This window comes from Passer domesticus, chromosome 5 (assembly GCF_036417665.1).
Source record: "Passer domesticus isolate bPasDom1 chromosome 5, bPasDom1.hap1, whole genome shotgun sequence".
Classification (NCBI taxonomy): Eukaryota; Metazoa; Chordata; class Aves; order Passeriformes; family Passeridae; genus Passer; species Passer domesticus.
In genome coordinates, this window is record NC_087478.1 from 12,182,397 (window position 1) to 12,202,330 (window position 19,934).

The 19,934-nt window shown below is 41.2% G+C and overlaps 1 long non-coding RNA gene across 1 annotated transcript in view; it reads right to left on the bottom strand.

The window, feature by feature from the left end:
- Positions 1–1,388: 1,388 nt before the first annotated feature.
- Positions 1,389–19,934, bottom strand: part of LOC135301684 (uncharacterized) — a 33,905-nt gene continuing 15,359 nt past the window's right edge. The window contains exon 3 of the long non-coding RNA XR_010363432.1: positions 1,389–19,480. This is a non-coding gene — a long non-coding RNA (uncharacterized LOC135301684). The remainder of the gene's footprint in view (positions 19,481–19,934) is intronic.

Here is a 19,934-nt window from a genome sequence, read left to right on the forward strand (position 1 = left end):
TACCCATTAGTAAAGGCTGCTTTTAATTGAGGCATGATAAATCATTTCAAGTTACAAGTGTTGACCAGTGGATCTTCTAGCAAAATCCTCTAAACAAGCAATTCCTAGTTTGTTTCAAATGGTAGTACAGACTTTCAAAGCACTGAATGCTGAGAAACTAAAATACTTAAGTGTAACTATGGGTTGCAATATTAAATATATTGATATTTAATCAGTTATTATAAATCTCAGAAGTGCTTTAAAAACCTGAAAATAAATAGTCAAAGAATATCAGAAGGGCTGTCTTCACTGTTTTGTGCTCAGCATACTTTAATACTAAGAAGATGCTGCTAGATCAGTATTAAGCATGCTTTCTGTATACTAGAGATTACACAGGTATAAAGATGAAGGAAATTAATGTCACCAAAAGAGCACAAGTTCTCCCTTTTCTCCACAGAGCTTTCTGTCCCCTGTGCTGATTGTGCTTTGCAAAGGGCTGAGACACGTTGCTGGGAAGCTTCTGAGGGAATTTATTTTAATAAACAAGTTTAATTTTTAATAAGGATGGTAAGAAGTTTGGTAAATGTTGTGGGCAGGCAAAATGATGGCATGAAATCTGAGAAAAAAATACACATATATATACATCAAATACCCTCTGGTACTACAAAGGGAGGAGAGGAATAATTTTCAGTAGTATTTGGGCAAAACCCCCAATTATTAAGAAAAGCACCAAATGACTAACACTGACTCACTCTCTTGGCATGATGTAGGTAGATTTCCTACTGTTATTTGTAGTTGTGTTCTGGTCTGGTTATGACATGTTGTCAGTAGAGTGGTTTGAAAAGTGTTAGCCTGGGGTCCAATAGTTCTTTTGTGCCATTCAGTATCCTAAAAAATACAGATTATTTTTTAAATTTCTTCACATACCACAAAATTCAGCCACCTGTTTTCTTCCCCATTATCTCCACAGTCCCTACAACTGGCTTACTAGCACTAGTGGAGCTCAGTTTATAGGTTTCTTTCCCTGTTAGCTGCTAGGTCCTGTCTCTTCCTGGCTGCTTGCTCCAGGAAGGGCCTCTTCCTTCTCCTGGCTGGTAACAGGAACTCTTGTGAAAAACAGAAATTATCTTGTTTCGTCTTGCAAATTGGCAACCAAAGAAGAACATTTCAGCACACTTTGTTTGGCTTGCATTTCTAAAAGTGGTCAAGTACTTTAGAATCCATTTTTGTAACTAATTTTTTTTAAGGAATTAGGTGCTTACAGAATTTTTAGGATCTATTTTTGTGACTAAATTTTTTTAAGGAATTGAGTGCTTACACAGTTTTTAGGATTTGTGGCCCTCATCTAAAATAAAAGAGCAGCTATTTTGGCATTGGGACATCCAATGTGCTTAAAAAGACTTAAAGAGCATTGTATGTTTTGCTTCATCTCAAAGAGCATAGTAAGGTATTTATATGAGAATTAAATATTTATTAAAACAGAGATAAATATAGGAAATTTTATGTTAAAGTAAAATATTATACAGAGAACTTTACCCAAACAGAATATAGAGAAAGAGCACCAGAGCTGCACCTAGACTTAGGGGAACTGGATGCTCTGACCTGCATGGTACCTGGCCAAAGCATCTCTTGGTGGCCAACATGCCTGGGCTTCCTTCCCTGAGGAGCAAGAAGAGATGGAGGGGAACATTTAGAGTACAGGCATCCCATTTACTGAGTGAAATACTAGAACCAGAAGATGAAAAGTGCTTAGGAGCTCCAGTGTGTATCTTGGTTTGACAGGTGAATAAGAGAAACACGGTGAAATTGAAAGCAAGCCAATTACAAATGGCAGATTTGTAAGAGCAGAGGAAGGTGCCACCTTAAGCCAAGCTGCAATATCCCTGTCAATAGGAATTGTGGAGAGTTAGGTTCCAAAGCATCACTGGGCAGTTAGGAGGGTAATGAGGGTGTTTGACTTTTTTTTGACAGGACTGAAAAACTTAGAGGTATAAACCACAATGTTTCAGAGCCCCTCAAATGCTCAGAGGTAGAATTCAAGAATATGTTATACTTGTCCTCTAAGGAGCTTCTTAAACCTTCTGCTGAAGCAACTGGCACTGGCTGCCTTAAAAAAAGTACTGCAATCCATGCATTGGGTTGGATTTTAATCTTCATTTGAGATCACATGAACTGCTGTGAATTGACTGACCAAATCCTGATCCAATATTTAAGTTAAACTGTATTCTAGATTAAAAGGCAGGAAGAACAGCCTGTTTTCTGTAAAAGTGGTGCACTACAGCATCAGGGGATATCATCCTGCTACATAGATGTGAGATACAGAAGTGGAAACCTTGTGTTTTTATCTGCACAAAGCTGATCTAGCCCAATCCATCTTTGAATGACAAAAGACCTATTTGCTCTTCTACAGTAAGAGCAAACAGGATGCATGGATTGACTGTTTAATTAAGCATCATGGCTTCAAATAACTGCTTTTCTGTGTTTGGGAATCAGTTTCAAGGTCATTTAGCACCTGGCAAAGTCACAGAAGAGAAGGAGCTCAGTCCAAAAGCAGGGAAGGCAGTATCTTTCTCTTGTCAGTAGATCAACAAAGAAAATGTTGACAGAAGGCAGTGACACACTGTCCTGAAAATGCAGATGAGTACATAATATTTGGCTATGGAAAGTGCAGTGGTGTTATCAGGACCACTTGGCACCACCATTTTAGGAATTTAGGTGAATTAAGGCCCTGTAGCCACAGAGAGGAAAGGCCAGGGCAAAATGTATTGAAATAAAGTATGCCTAGTAGATTGTGGGTAATTTCAGCTGAGTCACTTGGACAATAATGGAGTAAATCCCAGCATTGAGAAGAGCAATCCCACCTACATATTTTGGAACTATTCCAGTTTGCTTAGCACTTTCCACAAGGCATTTAGCAGGGATGTCCTTGCAACATTTTGCTACATGAATCTTCTCCTTGTGTGGTTTCAGTCAGTTCCCAGAACATAAATCTTAAGTCTCAGATGTTACATTTATGCTACAGTTTGTTTCCTTGGAGTTTTCATGCAAGATCTAATAACTACAGTGATATTTAACACTGTAAAAATCTGTAAGTCTTTGGGAGAAATTCAGTTTATGACTTGTCACATGGAATCATATTACTTCTACAGTTTATAACTTACTTCCTCTAAGTTCTAGTTCTACTGCCCAGAGGGTAAAATACTAGGGTTAATTTAAAAATTTTGCTTTACTGCATGCTAACTTGTACCATTTGAGAAGGTCTAGCATATGTTGCTGGTTGATGAGTCCTGCCATAATTTAGCTCCCTCCTGTATGTCTGACCTTATTAATCAGCATGTCTTGTTTACATTCTGCTGGAGAACAGTTCTCATGTGAGGCCTTTATAACTCAATTGTCTGTCAGATGAGATTCATTTGATCCTCATCTTGGAAACAGAACCTCCACATAAATTAGATCTACTTGGATACTAATGAAATTATAATAAATGTTGGTATGCAGTTTCTCTTCTTTGTAATGATAAATGTCATAGAAAAATGAGTTTTTACATAATTGCTTGTACTCATAGTTGACTAGAGTAAGAGAAAAGCCTGACTTTTTTCTTTTTTCTTAGCAAGCAGTTAGAAATCCAGACCTGTGTTACAAAACTTGAGATAGTTCTATCTCACCTGATCTTGCAGTACATGAAATGTTTTCTATCTCCTCTCCTGTCCAGTATGACAAGAAAAAGTTATAGCTGTTTAGTAGATTTAGTATTTCCATCATTGTTGAATTTAAACTCTCCTCAAATCCTGTAACTGAATGCAGTGTTGTGGCAGTGCTGTTCAATAAAAAAGCTCACTGAGCAGTTTTGGTGGAGCTTAGACAGCAAATTATTACCCACATCTGAACCCTCCCTGTGCCTCCTCAGCCGCTCTGAAGCACAGGGACTCTACATTTTCTGACGTTTTATTTCCCAGGATGATGATTGGATGGAGTTGAAGCTGGAGCAGAGCCTTCTAGAACATTCCTACAGGCTTAAAGCAAGGACCTTATGCAGCACAGTGCACCCTTACCACCCCAGCAATGGGGAGGCCACCACCTGCATGCAGCTGCTTGTGGAGTCCTGCTGTAAATCTGATCAGTGCTGGGTTTAAAGGACACCTAACCCTAAACACCCTGCCCTGTGAGTGGTCTTCAGTGCTGTCTGTAGGAACCTGCTTTAATCCAGCCACAAGTATTGTGTCCTATGGCATGGAAACCAGCAAGGAGGGACAGACAACAAGACTGTAGGCTGGTATTGTCACCAGAGTCACCACATCATTGAACTGAGGGATAACTGCTGCTCTGCCAAATTGTCCCCTGAAGCATCCAAGGCATGAGACACGCTGTGATCCCCCCTCCACAATAGTATGGACATCTTGCTACTCATAGTTTCCCTGTATCCCAAGCTCTGGGGCTGGAGTATTTAATATTTCAGTGTGGGAATGCTTCTGGGGCAAGTTCAGCTTTCCTTTTGCTCCATCTGATGATATTTTAGATTGAAAGGGTTTGGAAAGGATTTTCCTTCTAACCATATTGAACAGTTCAGGGTGAGGGAGGGGTGGAGAAAATGTAAGAAACCACCAGAAATGTTTCTCATAGGATTTCTTATTTTCATCTACTTTAAAGTCTCCCTAATAAATAATTCTCAAATCCAACCATGCCAGGGTGTTTCAAAAGGACAAGCTGATTTTTTTCTTATGCAATAGCAATTGAACAACCTTTTTTGAATACATTTAACCAACGCATGCTGATATCTTACCATATGCATCAATCAAATATTGCCCAAGGTATATATGTCAGAGCCAGGAAAGAAGAATGTCCCTTTGCAGTCACACAACCAGTGAATCCCTTTGGGCTTGTGCCTCACTCTGAAGCACATGTTGAAAGTATTACTGTAAGACAGATGATCCTGGGAAGTCAAGAAGCATCCTAAGGGTACATGGCAACAGATGTATTTTTTTATACCAACTTAAGAGTTTGAATGAATCCAGGCAGAAAAGTTCAAACGTTTGCTAGATTGGAGTAATCTAGCAGGTGAACAAGGACAGGACACTTCCATTTCTGCAGTTAACTCTGTCCTGGAGGAAAGAGGTTAATATACCACCTGGCTTCCTTGGACTTAACTGATCCCAAAAGACCTCTTTCACCTTCATTGGTGAGGGGCTAGCAAATGAAGACATAAACTTGCACATCTGGCTGCACAGTGGGATGCTTTAATTATTCTGCTTCACCACCCTCTTCTGTGCAGAGGAGTGTTCACAATGCCAGCACAGGGACTCACAAACTCCATGTGTCACTCTATCTTGTTTAGGAGATTGAAAAGCTGACAGCAAATAAAACAGATGCTCCAGACATTCATCAGTTTCCTGTTCCACGTGAAAAGTCAGCTTTCAGGTGTTGACTCCAGACTGTTTCTCCTACATAATGCTTGCCAACTGGGCTTCTTGATAGCAGGTATCTGTTGATATAGCACTTTTTTTCCCCCTGCCCATTGCCATATGCAGTGTGCTTCCATGAATGCTAGCCATTTCAAACCAGGTTTAAAACTGGTTTGTGCTGCCAGAATCAAGCAAAACTTGTTTACAGGAGTTTCAGAAGATTTGGCCCAAGTATCTTCATAACTGGGCCACTCCCTGCAATGATCATCTTCAAAAGCAAATTACTTTCAATTTAAAAAAAAAGGCTAGGAGATAATGTCTATAGACCTTGGTATCAGTGCTATTTATAAAGCTGATGTCTTAGAAGGGAAAAAGCTGCTCACAAAACTATTCTGTCAGAAACATTCATGTATTTTCTTTTTCCCAGAAGGGTGACTTGCAATGCAAACCTGTATCATTCAGGAGACTCAGATACTCAGGGTCTCACTCGTGATAGCAGCTCAAGCTCCAGATAAGCTCATGGGAATTACCAGGCTGTGAGTTCTGCTACGCTCTGCTTCCTTTTTCTAATCATTTCCCCAATCTTAAAATTACAGGTCAGTTGACTGCTGCCAGACTCATCTTGTGTTATTTCTTTCAAAAGCTTTTGAAAGCTTTTATTTGTTAACAAACCACCAGTGAATGGCAACCGCTGCCTGCTTTAATAGGTCTCAATGTATTTCATTCCTGATAAGATAGGATGATTATAAACTTCTGCAACTCTCAGGACTGAGAGAACAACTAAACTTTATTTACTTCATAAATGCTGACAATTACTGATGCAGTTATGCTGGAAAGTTCGTCAGAGGACTTAATTAGGCTTGCTTACAGCAGTGCATCCTCATCCCCACGAGAGCAATCTGCCCACTACTCTGTCACCCCAGGCTCTGTGGACTGATGAGTTTTCACAAGCAAATTAATTCCTGAGCAAGAACCTCCAGGTGAAGGTGTTTCTGGGAAAGCTGCACTAGGGACATTCTTCTCCACTGCAGAGCTGAGTCACTTGCCTCAACACGTCAGTGGAGGAGTTGTCTGACTGGAGACTCCTTCTCACCGATGGCATCGAAGGATAATTCTCCACGTACCTCAGCTGTGAAACTTCTCTACAGCTCTGCATGGTTCTCTGTATTTCTACAACCCATCTCTGGTAGCCAGTACCTCTCTGTTCAGAACTCCTAAGCCTACCATAACAAAGCGCAGAGAGAAGTGGAATATGGTGATCTGATTTGCCCAGCAGCTTCAGCTAACTGATAAGTTTCAAGCTGTCCTGGGCTAAGTTGCTACCTCTGCTGCCCAGGACGATGATCTGTAGGAGCAGCTCTTTCACCTGTGTAAGAAACAATCTCAGTGCAGTGAAAGCCTGTGTGAAAATTGAACCAATGCTGCTATGAGCAAGAATAAAAATACAAACCACAGGGAGAGCAGGGAAGAGAGGGGGGATGGACACACTGACAGGTAAGAGGGCAAATTACCTGAATCACAGCTGAGGTAAAAATCTCCCTTTGGCAGCCTCCCCTAAGGAGCTATCTATACTGCTGGTATATCTATATACCAGCAATCCCTATACCAGTTTACCCAAATCTTGAAAATGCTGCCTTAGAGTTCTCTCTGCATAGGATAAGAAAAAAATATACAAGCATATTTACATCCAAAAGCTTATGAGCTTCAGAGCTGTCCCCCAAATCCTTGTAGAATACAAGTTCCTTTCTTGGTCTTACTCCAGCTGCTAAACCAGAATAACTCATGGATGGAGAGGACTGGAAAAATAAAAGCAGACCACTTAGTATCAGTTCTGTTCTACACATTCCTTGTGTTGTGATAGCAAACTGTGTAACAGACCTACTGTACAGCTGAAAATGGACAATATTCTACAACCAGTCATACAACAATACCAAAACCCACGTCTCCTTCTACTGCTGTTTTCATGACCTCAAAGGCGGTCAGACTGTGGAAAGCACAAGACATCACACGTACCTTTATCAGTTCCCAGCTGATGAAGACAGGGCAGTGAGCCTGACAGCTTCGCTGAGGCTAAACTGAAGAGCAGTGAAGTTCCTTTATGGAGGAAGATGGTTGGAAACAGCAAAACTCACTGCTCAGGTACGCTACGTGGAATATAAATTTGCAATAGAAAGGGGAGCTTGAAGACAACTGGTTGAGCTACATGAGCCTGTGTGTAAGAACCAGCAGGCCAGCAGGCAGAGTAAGCAACTCTAGTTTTGGTCATGAAGGAAGCAGGGGCTCTTTGAAACATCAGCTTAGCTAGAAATGAAAGGCTGGGCATGGCCACTAAGAAAAGTACTAATTTTGGTGTGCTGCAATCATAGATCCTGCATTAAAGATGTATGAATTTATCAAAGGGTATATTCTCCTCCTCAAAGAACCTGGGTAACTGTTCAGGCCAGGAGAAAGCACTGTGTGACTGCAAGACACTGAAACACTGCAAATTTTAGTACAGAAAAGCAGCCCTTACCTGATGCATTATCAGACCTAAAAATGGTATCACAAACTCCTCTACAGATACTAAATGGCCTGTAAAATCAAGGTAAGGTATTTCCTAAAATACAAACTGCAGTTGAAAGGGAAATTACTGACTTAATGAAGAATTTAGTGAAGAAGATTCTACAGATTGTACTGTTGGGGAAGTAAGAATAAAATCATACTTGCACCTCCTGATCTTAACATTTACGATCAAAGTAGGCATCTTGTCAGAACAAATATTTTGTTTACTCCTTTAGCTTTTCTTAGAGAAAATATGCATAAAACCCAGTTGATCTACACTCTGCCTAAGGGGCTGTTTTGCAAAAGACATGAATGGGAAGAGATGCATCCTCTCCCAAGCATGGCATGGGGGAAGATGGCTTAAAAGCAGAGGAGTTATTGATACAGTTATTGGGAGTATAAGCCTAATTTGACAATTCAGTTCAAAATGACGAAGTAATTAGTTAATACTTCACACCTCATACAAAGTTATTAACACAGCTTTGGGTGGGGAATTTGAGTTTTGGGTTTTTTTTGTTTTGGGGTTTTTTTGTTTTGGGTTGGGATTTTTTTTCGGGGGGGGGGTTGGTTGGGGTTTTTTTTTCTGCTTTGTTTTTTGGGTGGTTTTTTGTTTGATCTTGTTTGTTTGGGTGTTTGGGTTTTTTTGCTTATCCCCTATTCATTACCTTGCTTGTATCTGCTCGTGAATGGCTTTCTGTTGGGCTACCTGCCCTAGAGCTCAATAATCTCATTACCTTGCCAGTGTTGCATCCATATGGATCAGGACATAGCTTCAGAGTCATAACTTAAAACAGAAGCAATACTGAAGGGGATGCCCACACCTACTCCATCCATTCCCAGCCACAATTACTTGTTTCCTTCCATCTGCACTAGTCTGCAGACACAATACAACCACAGATCCAGCTGTAAAATAACACAACCCTGCAAATAAAAAGAGCCCCTTTCAACCAGAACAGAGGAAGAACCACACAAGCTCCAGTCAGTACAGCACTAGTCATGTGTGCCTGTATGGTGGGGAAATGATGGGCAGTAAATGTAGAGATATTAGATGCTGCAGACAGATTGTGCCTATAAAAAGCAATATCCAGGAGAGGAAACAGTGCATGGAAGAAATCAGCTTTCCAGAGACTGCGTGGCAGCCACAGTAAGCGTAGAATAAACAAGAGACATTCCTTTGCACAGCTGGTTAATTTCTACAATTTCATACAATCAATTAACATCCTCCACATTCTCTGCCTCAAGAAAAGCTCAAGAGGTTTTTTTATTTTATCTTTTCTCTAAGCACTAGAAAAGAAATTATCAATTTGCAGTGCCAAAAGGCAGGTTTTTATCATTAATGTACAAGAGATTACTTGCATGGTTGGCTGAGATACTGTCTTGCACATTACAGCTCTGCTCCTACAACACTTGGAGGTAGTCCTGGGCCTCTGTATGTGTATGGCTTATATATATTGCCTGATTGAGCTCTAGGAGCTCTGATTTGCTCATTAATCCTTAATGAATAGTCCAACTTGCCAGAGTACTTAGCAGGCCAAATTCTATCTTGTTTTTTATTTCATTGTAGTGTAAAAATTCTTGGTGTCACCAGAGGGCATCATTACAGAGTGCTGTTTAAGTTCCCTATAAATGATGCTGTAAGAATGTAGACTTTGGGAGAAGTGCCTGCTTAATAGCCATGGGAGTCCTTAAAGACACTGGCATTCACAGGACAAGGGAGTATTTCTGTTTGCCCTTTCCTTAGACTCAGCACAGCACCACACATACCCTGCATTGCTGCAAATACTTCAAAGAAAAATTCCATTGAAAACAGTTTAACTTAATTATAAGCAGATCCAAATCAAAGAATTAGCAATGGAGCAATTAAAAATGTTTCATTTTCAGTCATCTCTTCCTTCCTTCCCCCACCCTCCTCATATATCTTCTTTTAGCTGAATTCATTTTGATGAATCTAAGAGATTACAACAACCTAAAAGAAACCAGAGTCTTACATACCTTATTTCACTTGAGTTTAGAGATTTTATTTCCATTCAACACTTATTTTTTTTTCTTCTCGATTGTGGCTTTGCCTCACAATGTGTTTCATCAGCAAAGAAAAATCATTTACCTTCCTTTACCCAAAGGGATTTAAAAATGAGGAGTCTCCTATCAGTAGCATGCAGCCTCCCAGCTCTCCCTGCCAGCAGGGAGTCTGTTCAGCTAATTCCCACACCTCTTCATGAGCTGTTGCTGCCAGACCTGCAGCTATGTTAAGAATAAAGCAGTTCCTTTCCAAATACATGTTTTCAAGGACTTGTATATTTTTGTACAGTATCAGACTTTGCATTATGACATCCTTTCCACTGATTATTGATAGATTCATTTGAACTCTATTCATGCTTATCTGGAAATATAATCTCGCACGCAAGGACAGAATGTGGCAATAGTCAGAGCTGGCTCCTGGACACATCTAGGAAAGTGGAATTAAACAACTCATTTTTAAAAAGGCAAGAGTTAACTGCTGCAATACTGAATAAGGATTGCTGCAAGCCAGCAGCTCTGCTACACACACTCTTGCCTGCCCCCTGCCTTCTTCCTGTAAATGCAAGATGCTACTTTTCAGTTATGTCATAAATTGTGTAATACCAAACTTTTGCATTCACAGCATCCTTGTTGCACTGATGGATTTGGTCCATTGTGAGCACAAAAGTTTAGTATTAGCTCAGTAGAAAAATCTTGGGAATTAAATCTACAAAGATCTGCTAAATGTACAAACTACACATTCAACTCAGGTCATGAGAACTGTTGGAAGCTGGGACAGCAGTCCAGGAAGAAGCTCACTCTCAAGTATAAATGCTTTTATACTTTTATCAAGGCACCGGCCTACAGTGTCTGCTGCAGACAGGATCAGTATCAGGTGGACCTCGGCCAGGCCCAGCACAATCATTCTCCTTTTATATTCTAGCTGCTGCTCTGTGAAATGGTCACAATCCTCAGGAGCTTTCATGCAGAGATATCTGATATAAACTACTATTTTGCTATAAATGTTGTCACAGAATGACAGGTACCCCACTCTAAAAGTGCTCTGGGTCAATAAGACTGAAATAAGCAACATCTTTAATCTCTGAAGAGCCAGAAAAGTACTGGCAAGGCACACGTTATGCTTAGTTGTGTTTGCATCCTGGAGGTACCAGTAAGTTTGAGACTTTGCATCAGGCCAGAAAAATGATATTTGTGTCCTTTGAATGACTTTGAGTTCTACATATCAAAAAATGGTGAAACTTCTTTCTTTAGGCATAAAGTCACCGAAGACCCATGTTTTCAGATCTGACATAGCTTTTTAGTTAACTTTGCAAATTGATGTACCTCATTTACTCTGAAGTTGCATTTCTGCTTATGGTCTGGTATCTGGAGAAATTAGATATTTTCAGACAATTGCAGTGAGCAATCTGAAAAAGTATTTGACTACACCCACAAATGACTCCCAAGGAAATGCAGCACATTTTCCTGATACTACTACAGCCCAATGAGTTATTACAAACACACAGCAATATCTACCAACAAACAAAAAAAATCAAACCTGCATCATATTATTAAGTCAGTGAAGTTCAAAATTCAACTTAAAATCTGACCCATCAGAGAAATTTAGTACTTAGCAGATATTGCTATTTTTGTGTGAATCTAAAGATTTATTTTTGCCTTTTGGAAGATGCAAGACTAACTCTTTTTCTGTTCAAAGTTTCATTTTGAATAGCCACACTGTATAGCTAGAGTGAAGTTTGCAGACCCATCAGCAAGTAACTCCTCCACATCAGAACCATGCTGGGTCATGATTAGGTGCCAAAGCACACACCAACTGCCCCTCAAACTAACCTAAAACCAAAGCTGAAGCTTGGCTCAGCCCCTGCTCCCGGGAAGCTGCTCAGCACAAGAGGGCGCCTAATGCCTCCAACATCGAGTCCAACTTCCACAGACTGTCTTTTCTGCAATAATATCTCATATTTCCAGCGGCATGACAAAAGCCCTGAGCAACGCCACTGCTACATATGGTTTAGCTTCAGTTTTGCTACCCACCTGAAAGCATTTAAGAATATTTTCATCATCTATTAAATAAAGAATGGATTCTCTATTAACCATTTCAAAGTCTGTATTACTTTTTCTTGGCAGGGGCGGGGGAAGGAGTGGAAATCCTGCCACCGGTGAGATTTTAATGTTAGGAAGCAAAAGGAACATCTCCAGACAACAAGAAAAAAGCCAGAGGCAAAATAATTTTATGTCAAATTTATTCTGGCAACCACCCAAACACGGACTTTGGCAGTTTGTTTGTTGGTTATAACAGAAGCCACTTCCTCTGTAGCAACAGGCATATCAACACCATTGTCTGCTTCCTGGGGATGGGCTTAGGGTGTTTCAAGCTGCACAATGTTCTTATGTGGAGCTGAGGGATTGAAAAACAGAGCCACAAACCCCAACCAGTGCCCCCTGGGAAATTCTCCCGTGCATACCTTGTTAGGAAATGAACTGGGGTATTTTTTGTCCCTGCCCTGGCTCCAAGCACTCTGACAGCTCCATTCAGCAGTGGGGAGGAAGGCTCTGCCCAGGGCTTCTCCACAGCTGCACATGACTCATGCTGGAAGAGCCCCTTTGAGCCAGATTTAAGTTTTCCCAAGTTCATTTTAACACACCGATTTCTACCACTTTAAAGCTCCCTGCATAATTGCAGCTTGCACAGCAGAACCTGGCCTGTGCACAGGTACAGACCTCACCAAGCAGCAGGCTCAGGCTGCTCCCCAGGCTTGCAGGGCCACCTGCTCCCCCTCTTGAAGCCACATTCCTTCCTCTCCTGCAGCAACATCCCCAAGGACAAACTGTTTGATCCGTGCTGCCTTCTTGGGACAGGCAGGAGAACCAGAGAAACAAACCCTGCTGCTCTTCTGGTCTATGTAAGAGCACTGGGCAAACAGCACCTTCTCAGTGCTTTCCTCCCACGAGCAGGGCTGCCTGGCCAGAGGAGCAGGGATGTGTTTGAAGCTCTCATTCCTGCTTTTCACAGCATTGTTTGCTTAGGGAAAGCACATTCCCTAGCCCTGCCTTCTCTTCTGCAGCTCCACACAGCTCTGGAGGCACACAGAGCTACACAGGCTCCAGGTGCTCACACAGATGTTCCGTAAGAAGCTTCCAACCAAAGATGGCATGACACAGCACTCCTGCTGCCTCTTCCTCCTGCTCTGCCTCCCACTTCCATCCAGGGGAACCTCAAAAACGAGATCTTCCATTTGGATTTTAGCCATTAGAGCAGGAGACAAGGTCTTCTTGTAGGGGCACAAAATGAAATGGTGAAATGGTCATAATCTTGCATAATTCTTGTAGGAGTTGGGGCAGAGCCCACCACTGTGCTCCTCCCCAGTGCTGTGTGAGAATGACATCATTGTGCCAATAAATGAGACAGGAAGTGCAACCAAGCAGAAAAACCACGGAAAGCGTCTGAAGTTCTGCCAAGAATGCTAACAATGGCGCTAACCAGAAAACAAGAAAAGGGTTTGGTTCGTCTACTTTCTTCCAGTTTTAGTAATCTCTAGTGTCACTTCTAACAGTAGATAGTAAAAAACCAGGTCCTTGGAGAGACACTGCTTAAAGACCCTTTTTTTCCAAGGTGATGGTGACCTTCTACTGTCTTATCCCAGTCCACAAATTTCACAGTACTTTAAAACCAGTCTAATGATCCAGATAAACTGGCTGGGATTTCTAAATCTCCCCGCTATTTTTTTCTTCTCCCATGTTACAGTTGGTAATAGTGCATTACCAACTGTCTTGGCAAGCCATTCCTGTAACTGTCTTTCTTTCCTTTATTTTCCAGAACACTGCAGCTGCCCAGGTCTGAGCTAATGCTTCTTTAGAGTCACGTATTTCATCTCATAATGTGAACACACAGGCCCGTTTAAACCTGATGTGTTAAGCAGTTTTCTCTCCATCAGTCCTAGAAATCTCTAACCAGCAGATCCCAGAAGCTCACAGCCAGCCAAGTCTGTGTCCCCTACCTACCTTTTTGTCAAGCAGCTGACCAACAGTGGCAGTGCTCAGATGGGTGGCACTTGGCAGCAGGGAAGCAAAGCCTTCAACAGCCACGGATTTCCAGACAGCTACAGATGTGGGTATAACCTACAGACAGGACTTCATGAAACCATAAAGCCAATCTGATTGCCAGCTGCTGCCAGATCAGGAGATTGCCCCTCCTGCTTCCCTTGCACTGACACCCACTTGACTCTGTAACGAGTCAGTCACAGAGCTACACAGGCATCAATCAAACACTGCACGGAAAGTGAGGTTTCTCCTGCTGACCCAGCTCACTGCACCTTCACCTTCCTGACAGCAGTGGTAAGCAGGTGGACTGCAAAGGGAAGGAAGCTCTCAAATACTCTGAGTTATGATACAGAGCCTGTACAGGGTAATACAAAATATTGCAGCCTTGGCAACGTATCATTCCCCTCAAAAGCTGTCTCCTAAACTGCCATTTTCTACAACATCAACAATCCCACACACAAATTAAATGAAATACAAGCAGGTGCTACTGTTATTGACATAACATTTTCAGTTCCCTGCAGTTATATCATCTACATTTATTAGAAAAATACAGTTATTAAATAAGTTGGTACTTCCCCATATAATTCAGCATGTTTTCCTAAAACCTGCAGGTATTAAAAATATTAATCTCCTTGACCTTCAGAACATTTTATTTACTAATCCTGTTTAACTCTCATACAGTTAAGATATGATGAAAATACCAATGGAAATGTAGCAAATGATTTATTCAGACTCAGCTCTTAAATGTGCTCCAGTACAAAACACACCCATGAATCAGACTTTCAAAAAAAAAATCCCAACCTTTAATAGGATTAAGCAGTCTTCAAATAACCACGACTCTTACCAACAGTCTCCCATCAAATTAAGTCAGCCTTTCTCTCATTTACACCCCACCTGTAGATGAGGGCAGAAAATCTGACCCTCTAGAAACAAAAGCTGTGTACAGCTGTGACAATGACATTACTCCTGAGTGCAGTCACCTGTGGTATGATACAGGCCCCAAATTTACCCCTCTTTATTTTGTAAGCATGCTCCCCATTGTAAAGGCCTTAAAAAGAAACCAAACAAGAGAAATAGCAACTCCTGATTTAGAACCCATAGCAAATAATTCTTTGCTTTGGTTATAATAGGAGGTACACAAATGATTGGATTTGCTGCTTTTGACAGCAGCAGGAACTGGGTTGTCTTGCCTGTTCCTCATCTTTGTACCAGGTGCAGAAAAAAACCCCAAGAATTTCTGATGTGTATGTTTCTTAGATAACTGAAAATTCTCACTGCTGCTATTGGTTCAAAGCTTCACAATTACAGGAAGTTAAACAGTTTCTGTTCAGAGTCACCTTAAAGAAAGGTAAAGTCAGTAAAAATGAGGCTGTGCTGACCAAATGCAGAGGGCAGTCTTCCAGTCTGAAGGAATCTCTTATCATATTCTCCACTAATACCGAGTAGCACATCAGGGACATCATAAACACAGGCCAGGTCTGGAATACAGCCACCTAAGGGAATTTATGAATTCCTGCTGTTTAAAGGACAGTATTTGCAATTGCAGCTTTCCCCCTGCACAAAAGCAGCCATGCTGTGGTACAGAGCAGCACCTCCAGGAAGCCAGGACAAGGCCACCAGCATCTGAAACCTTGCTACTGGCAACAAGGAGTCTTCCAGTATACAAAGGGACCCTACAGAAAAACCAGAGAGGGACTTCCTACAAGGGCATGTAGTGATAGGACAAGGGCTTCAATCTGGAAGAGGGCAAGTTTAGATTAGGTGTGAGGAAGAAATACTTTAGTGTGAGACTGGTAAAACACTACAACAGGTTGTCCATAGAAGCTGCAGATGTCCCACCTCTGCAAGTGTGCAAGGGCAGGCTGAATGGGGCCCTGAGTAATGTGGTCTAGGGGAAGGTGTCCCTGTCCATGGCAGGGAGTAGAATTAGGTATCTTTAAGATCCCTTTAATTCCAGACCATTCTATTAGTCCATGATAAGGGGACACTACTGACTGAATTGTTCTTCTGGTGACTAGCAGCCAGTGAAGAGATAGAAGGACAACATCCATCTGTGGCAAGTTCTTTCAAAACATGAAACATAGCTACAGTGAAATGAACACAAGTCTGAAGGCTTTGCGCCCTGATATCCCACACAGCATCATCCTGTGGAGCAACAATGACAGCCTGACTTATTTAGGCCAGGATGGATGGTCTGGAAATGTTCCCTGCTGAGACCAACACAATTTAGTCTCAACAAAGGACTCCTAAGTACTCAAACTGCAGACTGAGCCTGCCCAGGCTGTATACTTTCAACAGAACAGGCTGAACAGGACCATGCAATCACAGAAATACAATATTATCCACCAATGTAACTGTACACTTCTATGGAAGCACAAAGGTTTTTATCTTTAAGCAGCTACTTACCCCTGAACACAACTCACAAAAGCAATACTGTGCCATTAATGCCTGATACAGCTGTACATTCACTGCAGGTGTCTGGCAGCTATAGCTGCATCATGAGACTGGTCATTTATTGTTACACAGACACACTGAAGAGACACAGAAAGAAACCTGCACTTGGGTGTGTCCTTCCAAAAACACTGCAAAGGGGGACTTTATTGTGCCAGCCAGGAGAGGCTATCCCCAAAACATAGGGATGGCCTGGGTGCTTTCCCACCCTTGGGGTCACCAAGAGAATTCACTCCAGTGCCAGGCTACAGCACACAAGGAGCTCTGCATGAAAAAGCAAATCTCATCCCAAGGGAACTTCTGTTTACTTGAATGCCTCCCCTATAATCCCATTTTATGGTCCACATGTTTTGGGAATGCTGCACAGTCAGGAGATTGGCAGAGACTAAAGAGAAGTGATTCCATTCAGAGGAGTGCAGAAAAGCAGGGCACAACCTCAAACACTCTCATGGCAGCCTTCTGCTCAGCTACATCTGTATTACCATAACAAATATTTTAGTCTTAAATGGGTACTGAACACTAGCAAAAAATATAAGCTGGGTTTTTTGTGAAGAAAGAAAAACATAATAAAAGTGGTTCAAAATTAACATTGGAACACCATTTCTGTTTATAAAGTTAAAAATGAAAGCATCTCAGTTTTTAAAAAAATAACCTCCAAGATGATAATGTACGTTCAAAAAAGGGAAGAGTGAACAGGTTTTAGTGTTTTTGACTTGATAGCTCCCTTCATGGATAGGTCCATTAGCTTGCAGGTTGAAAAACACAACCCAGCAATAAGCATGGGTAGAGATTCAGAAACACTAACCACTTTCTGGTGGGCTATCAGATCTGGACACCCCCCATTCTCTCTTTCTGCAGTGAAGACTGAGCAGAGGTGAATCAGTGTCATGGAGAACTCACCCTGCTTGAAGAAAACTTCATATCCTGTAGCACCCACTCCAGGATAGTAAATACTGGCATGGCTGCACACAAACAACTTCCAGGTTGAAAGTATGACAATTATCAATTGATTTACTCACCTGATAAACACTCTCAGCTACTTTTACCAACACAAACTCTTTGTTCTCCAGCCAGGGAGCCTAATGTTTTAATCCCAGTCCCCAGCCTTCTGGTAAGAGCACAGTGCTCAGTACCTGGCAGGACCAAGCACTTGTTAAGCTGCTGTGGTTCCTTTGCATTAGTATTTTCCATACAATATTTTGAAATAGAAGGGAAGCACAAAACACAGTGACTTATAACCCTGAAGAACAATGAGCATTTCTGTGAGCTGGTTTTCTACACAGGATGTGGGCTGGGCCTGCTTGAGTTTGTGTAATCTGTCTGGAAGTCCAAAAACCACACTTTGAAAACATGCTTTTCCTTTAACAAACAGTCAGTCACACACACACAGAGTTTAACAGTAGCTTACATGTCTGTCATCCACCATTAAGGAAAATTTTCACTAATATTTTTTCAAGTATTTTTTACATCAAATTAGGCACAAATTAAATTTTATATCAAATTAGGTACCTAATTAAAATATATAGCCTTTTTAAATCCAGCAAGAACTACATCTAGGGATGGAAGATTCACTTACTTAAAATTGTGTCAGAAGTTGCACTTCTGATAGTGCTTTAGGTGACAGTTCACACCCTAGGATCATTAGAGCCCAGAGACAAACTCAAAAGCACTGGAAACATTATCATAGAATGTGCTGGGAAGAATTATCCTGTGAAGTGGCTTTTCTAGATGCTCTAAGTCATTAGCTTTAACAATGTCAGGCAGTCCTCTGAAGTCCCATATTTTAGATACTCATTTAGAGAGCAATTCTTTCCCTTTCCTCCAAACAGCACCAGAGGACAGTCCACCAAATGGAACTGTTTGCTGAACCAGGCCCAGACAACGTACAGGAGAGGTTAAAACACAAGAGAGAAATGGCTTCATCCAGAACTCTCCTCTAGCACTGCAAAGTAAAAAGACAGCATACCTGAAGCCATTTCTGAAGAAAAAGGAGGATTCAGGAGAGTTGCACTGTTTGACACTATTCCACATTCAGAGAGCTTAACTCCAACCAGAGCTGATCTGCCTGAAAATTTGACTACCACCCCTCCATCCCTTTCCTGTTTGCCTCTTGGAGCTGCAAGATCTGGTTTATCAAAAACAATTGCTGAAGAAGTAGAGTTCATAGGAATTCTCAAAGCTTGTCTTCATAGTAAACATACCAATCTTAGACTTGACACAAACTCAGTACTGCAACAAGCTGCCAGGAATACTTCTATGAGGAAAGCAAGCTGTATGAAGCAGGTATGTATGTCAAAATACTTGATATCAATTTACTACCATAATTTCCAGATTTACATGTTTTTAATTCCTAGTGAAACTGATAGTAATATGAAACTCTATCATATTTCTAGTGCTCACAGTATTTTGTTAATATTTTTGAAGCTATAGCAAGTTGCTTTTCTTTCTATGGGAAATTAGAATGGGAGTTAAGATTGAGCAAGTGGGGAAAAAACCCCATGACTACTTCAGCACAGTGAAATCTATTATTGCACACAATGAGGTTTCAAGTGGCTAGAAAATATCAAGAAATCTTTCCCCCCACTTTCATATGTTAATTCAGATTAGCATTTTATACTCATTTAGGCAAATTATGAAAGAATAAATCCTCAGCCATGTTCAACACAGCAGTTCCTACAACACCCTATGATATTCTGACAATTACCACAATTTGAGTCAGAAACTATTACATTCAGCACAGAACTGGTTGGCTTCTGTCTTCATCTCCAGCAAGTTCCTGCCTTAGAACATGCACTATGCAAAAACAGCTCCTGCAGCCATGGAGAGGAGAGCTGCAAGGAAATCCCAAAACCCAGCAGGAAGTAACATCTCTGTGATTCAACACGTTGAGTCTTTTCCCCTGAGAAACCAGCAAAAAAAAGCACACCATTAACTGCACAGAAAAAAATCCTTATCCTGTCCACATTACAAATTCTGGAACCACTGTAGTTTGAGTGACTGAGCCTGTCTCCCTCTTCAGATTTCAGCAAATCTTCCTTTAAGTGTACTTTCACCTAGGGTAGTTGGAGAAAGGAGAAAGACTTGTTAAATATTGCAAAACAATTGCATTTCACCTCCATCAGCTGTGCAAGAACAGCAGAAAAAAAAAAACTCTGGATGGATGAACTAGTTTTGATTCTTTTACTTGGAAAAAAAACCCCAAAACATCCCACAAAAAAGTCATAGGATTATACCAGTCCGTCACTGCAATGGAAGTAAAGCAACACATCACAGTGAAGGCTTTCAGTGTGTTGGACTAAGTGCTGTAGGCTTCCACATTACAGAGACTGGACAGAAAGAAGGTACAATTAATTTTCTAGGCAAAATAACAATAAAAATACCCGAAGAGTTTTGTTAACATCACAAGCCACATAAGAGAAATAAATTCCGTTCTGCTCCCTGCCGTTCCCATCTGGTTTCAATTTGCTAGAGAAGACTGAAGCCTGTATTCAAAAAACAGACTGAGTT